Raw genomic sequence first — 6,000 nt, 5'->3', positions numbered from 1 at the left:
ATTTTATACGAAAAAAATTGACCTGACGGATGTTACATCCAAAAAAGTGGGGGGTTTTACAAGCAAATCTCATTATAAAGGATAACAAACATACACACATACACACAAACTTTCGCCTTTATAACATCATAGGGTGATTTCACGATTTGCATCAGAATTTCTGACTGGTGAAAATATTATAACTGTAAGTATCTAGGTAGGTATTACATTCTGATCGCGCGGCTTCCCAAGAGTGCCAGGGTATTGATGGCACCCGCGCGCTACATGGCCTAGATCCGACCCTGTGTATTTTCCCCACCTTTGTGTGAAACTTTTAAACAATTCCCAGCAATGTATCACAGTTTGATTTTAATGACGGGGTTCATGCGACACGGAATGGTTCTTTGTGACAACCACCAATCATGGTTTAAAAATGGAAAAACGTTGTTTTTACTCTATCACCCTCGCTATACGAAATTAAACTCTCTTTCACAAGCCTTAGAATTGTTTTTTTGATGTCTCGGACTCCAGGGAATTGTTGTTGTGGAGTTCGCAACAAAATAGGCTAGTAAAATCGCAGCCCAAAATGCATATGTGGTAAATTGCCGTAAAAATACCTGGAACGCGATTCATTGGCTTTGCTATTCTGGGTATTGTGAAAAATGTCTCTCTACAGTCAGGTACTAATTGAATGAGATACAGAACAGAACAAAAAATGAATTCCTCCGAACTTAATTTGAGCAAAAAAACCTTGAAACGAAGACCCCGAAATAGATCCTGAAACTGAGATAAATTTTTTTTCAGGGTTTTCCGAGTAAACAGACAAGTCATCAAAATATTGTTTTCTGATGCAGCACCCATAAGAGTGTTATCAGACTTTAATGTTTTGATAATTGCACTAAGTTATTTTACAAGTTAGCATCTAGGCTACGTTTGCGTCTACTACAGAGAAGCCTCATGTATTAACGAGAAAATGTGCGCGGATCTAAATCCAAAAGGGCATCTTTTCAAACCACACCGTTTCTGTATTATCGTACCAACTTCTAGCACAAGTGAGGAACGAAAAACATTAGTCATAATATTTACCGGGGATAACTTTATTTTTATGACGGAAGAAACTATACTTAGACGCAATATTTTAAAGTTCCTTTTAAAGGTGATAAGCTGATAACAGAAATATCAAAAAGGCCGCAAAAAATCCATGACTGTGGTGGTGACTCCTAAATAACGTACCTAGTGCGATAAAAAGTTTGTTATGTTTACTATTGAACAATAAATACTTTTAGCATGACAAACATTTGTAATTGCTAATCAAACGTTTTGCGGGGTTCCGTATGAAGTAACTTAACTATATAAGTGAGTTCCATCTATCCATCTAGCCATCGAGACAGACCTTTTAGAGAGCTTTCCACCTCACACGGTGCTTCGTATTTCTCGTTCACTCACTTCCCGCTCGGTCCAGCGGGTTGCAGGTGGTCCCACGTGGTCCCACCCTGCACTTACAGGTCTCCAGTCAATTTCAGAACGCGTCTGCCAAATGGCTATACGGTTCCTCGACAGACTTGGCCTGTCTACTGCCATTTCGCCTTGCCAATTCTCTGGGATATGTCGTTTACCTAGGTACCTTTAAGAAAATAGATTAGGTATGATAATATTATTATGATCATGAACCAGCGATCTAAACCACATAAGGCTGTCAATAGATAAACCACAAAATGTAACGATATCGGTACGTAATCAATTGTGAAGTGCACCAGTACCTAGTGGTTTAAAACAGCTTCCTGTCAGTGATAATTAATCAATCAAAACTCAAAATCGATTAATAACTAGTATTTTATGCAGGGTATGGAATTTAAAAACCTCAATATTCACCCATGTAATTGCGGGCATCATCTGTTTGGTACCGTGATAGCTTGTATCCCAGAGACGGATATAGGCCAATTTTTATCCCGGAAATCAAAGAACACGTGATTTTTAAAAACCGAAACTTACGCGGATAAACTCGCGGGAATCATCTAGTTAGTGATATCCGAAAAGTTAATGGTTCAAATCCTTTCCAATGCACTTAATTGCTGTGGGATCTACCCCCTTGTACAAGCGAAACATTTGGAGGGGAAATAAGAAGTTATGCTTAACGTGGAAAATAATTAACTAACGATGATAAAAATGTTCTTTAGCCAACTACACAATGTAGAAAACTATCACACTAATATTATAAAGGCGAAAGTTTGTGTATGTATGTGTGTGTGTGTGTGTGTATGTTTGTTACACCTTCACGCAAAAACTACTGGACGGATTTGGCTGAAATTTGGAATGGAGATAGATAATATCCTGGATTAGCACATAGGCTACTTTTTATCCTGGAAAACCAAAGAGTTCCCACGGGATTTCGAAAAACCTAAATCCACGCGGGCGAAGTCGTGGGCATCGGCTAGTATAAAATAAAATTAAAGATGATTATAAAATATGATTACTTTATGAATATGAAATTTTAATTGAAATATAGTTAAAGATAAACGAACTACGTTGTTGACAGAATTAATTACATCTTCGTTTATGTTCACAGATTATATGTGATTTTATTATAACAAGCTGCTATTATATTGAACAAGTTATTACCCGGAAAACAAAATAGTTATAAAACATAAATATAGACTTGCAATTCTAGATTTTAATTAATCTAGGTAAAGGAATTAATTTGAATTACTAGGCAATAAATCAATAAAATAGCTATTTTCTGGAATATACTTCTACTAGCGACCGGGGCGGGTCGCTTGTAGAAGTAAATAGTAGATTCGTGTGCGTGCAGCTAAGATAAGAGAAAGGAAGAGATTTGGTATCAGTGTGATTATTTTGCTATAGTTCAAAAGAATAACACAGCATTTTTGGTGAAAGCTCTCAATTAGCTTGATTTCTTCCGACATCTTGAACCGATTATCGTCATATTTACCACAGATCAACATAAAACAATATTAAACTAAGGTGCCTATAAACCTTTCTCTTGAATCACTCCATCTATTGATGAAAACCGCATTAAAATCGGTTGCGTAGTTAAAACGATATAAGCGTACCGATGGACAGACGGCGGAAAGCGACTCTGTTGTATGCTTTATTTGCTGTCGTGTGGCTCTCATTAATAATAATAATAAACATGTTTAAGACGAAGGAATATTCTTAGAGAAAATCTGTTATTTTAAATAGACCAACCTAGGAATATACTCTTAAAACTTATAAATAAAGTTGTATCCTTTGGCAAAAAAGATTATGGCAGGTTGCATTGGATAGTAGACGTTACAATATTCTAATTACGCATCGCGAGTTGAGTCCCTGTCCGAAAAAAGATCCCGGCTGGGTTCGAAATTAGTCAGGCTTACATCGACTAAACACTTTACAGCCGGGAGCATCTTTATCTTACATTCTAAATATCCCAAAATCGCCTTTCAATCAGACCGCAGGTCGTTAGTACTAAGTAGTTTAACATGAGTTTTACACGAGAAATCCTCGCATACGTCGCGCAAACGGCCCCGACACGTGCACATGGTTTTATCGTATCCAACATACATTTCGCTGCGATTTACAAATGCACAAAATGGTGCTTTACTTGTGAATATACTTGGGGTTCCTTGATAATATAACGACACGTATTTTTTTACTACAAGTTTATTAACCCCCGACCCAAAAAGAGGGGTGTTATAAGTTTGACGTGTGTACCTGTGTATCTGTCTGTGGCATCGTAGCTCCTAAAGTAATAAACCGATTTTAACTTAGTTTTTTTTGTTTGAAAGGTGGCTTGATCGAGAGTGTTCTTAGCTATAATTCAACAAAATCGGTTCAGCCGTTTGAAAGTTATCAGCTCTTTTCTATTTACTGTAACCTTCACTTGTCGGGGGTGTTATAAATTTTTAATTTACACTTGTTCTTGTAATAATATGCTTTGATTACTTTATTTTTTAATTTTGTGTCTCTCTTGTTTATTTATTAAATTAAATTGTATCGTTTGAAGCAGTTTTTTTAAGAAGTGTGATCAATTCTTCAGCATGGACTCCACGAATTTAAACCCCTATTTTACCTCCCTAAGAGTTGAATTTTCTTTTCTTAGCGGATGTAGGCGTCATAATAGCTATGTGTATGCCGAATTTCAGCAAAACCCGTCCAGTAGTTTGATCTGTGTGTTAATAGATCTGTCAGTCAGGTTTTCCTTTTGCATATAGATGATGCCCGTGACTTGTTTGTATGGATTTTAATTTCTTTAATCCCTAGGAAACTGTTTGATTTGCTGGATTAAAAAGTAATTATGTTGACTGAAAGAGACGTAAAAATGTAACAGACAGACAGATAGACACACTTTTGCATTTACCGATTATATCAGTAAATAACAAATAACTTTGGATTAAACTAAAACTTTAAGATTTTGTTTCAAAATGCAGCGTACGGACTACGGAACCATTACTCAAAACCAATAAGCGATTGACTGGTATTGTTAGCGCCCCTCACTCCATAAATCAGTTCGGTGTTGATTGGCAGTTAACGACGCCCCCGGATAAATTGTTTTCTCCAACAATTGCTGGTTTTTCGGGATTTTTGCTTTGTTATTATAATTTATGTGTGATTTTTACCAATCAGAGTAAGCTACTTAAATGATATTGGTTTTTTTATTTCGTATATTATTCGATACGATTCGAATAAGTACTATTTTTATTGAGTTAGCAATTTATATGTAGAGTAAAACATTTTATATGTAGATTAGGTAATATATTGATTATCTAATTAATTATAATTTTATAGAAACTCAAGCTAAAGTTAAAGAAAGCAGGTAAGTAATTTTCTTTCACAATTAGATTTTATTCTAAGTTTGCTTCATTGCTGAGAATCATTTAAAAACACAAGTGTAAATTAAAAATTTATAACACCCCCGACAAGTGAAGGTTACAGTAACTAGAAAAGACCGAAAAGACCTGATAACTTTCAAACGGCTCAACTGATTTTCTTGGACTATTCCGCGCCTACGATCCAAAGTATCTGAGTTTTCCAAAACATCATTTTCAAATAAATAATTATTATGTATCTAGGCAACGTCCATCTTGACAGCTTGACATTTGTCAATTGACATAATTTTATGAACCTAACGGTTATTTAACCTTCTTTTCTACAAGAAAACTAGAAAAGAGCTGATAACTCTTAAACGGCTGAACCAATTTTTTTGGATTATAGCTAAGAACACTCTCGATCAAGCCACCTTTCAAACAAAAAAAAGTAAATTAAAATCGGTTCATTCGTTTAGGCGCTACGGTGCCACAGACATATACACAGATACACAGACACACAGATACACAGATACACACGTCAAACTTATAACTCCCCTCTTTTTGGGTCGGGGGTTAAAAATACATAACACACTATGGTACCTACTTATATTATAGTATATGTATGTCTAAAAGAATCTGGAAAATAAATAAAAATAAATGAAATAAATAAATCCTAGATTTTCCGGGGTAGACACTCAAATTGGTTATTTTTTAGCCAATGAAAACCAATCTGTCTTCAACAACGATCAACAAAGTGGTCCTATTATAACTAATATCAACTTTTTTTTTCCAAATAAAGATTGAACTCGTCGTTTTCTCCTACGGGACGTTAATACCCATATGTTAGAAATATTCTCACTTGTGTTGACACTTTTATGTGTGTCCCCGTGTGAAGACTCAAAATAATTGTCCTTTTATGATTCAATGCACTGACCTCTAATGCTAAGACAAGTACGCTGGATTTGCGATTTGTAGAGTAAGAAGTTCGATTTGTATTAATTGTTGTTTTGAATTAAGACCTAACATTAGGTATGTGTTAATAATATGTATTGCTTTTCATCATACATTCAATTATCCGGATTATCGATTATCCGAATGCCTTACGACAACAATTTGTCCGGTTAATTGAGTCTCTACTGTATATGTTATTAGGATCAGTTTTGTAACCTAGAAAGACGAGTAATGTCTCCCTGGATGTAACTAATAAAAAAAATAA

This window comes from Maniola jurtina, chromosome 12, assembly GCF_905333055.1.
Source record: "Maniola jurtina chromosome 12, ilManJurt1.1, whole genome shotgun sequence".
In the NCBI taxonomy this organism is placed as follows: Eukaryota; Metazoa; Arthropoda; class Insecta; order Lepidoptera; family Nymphalidae; genus Maniola; species Maniola jurtina.
This window is presented reverse-complemented; position numbering follows the sequence as displayed.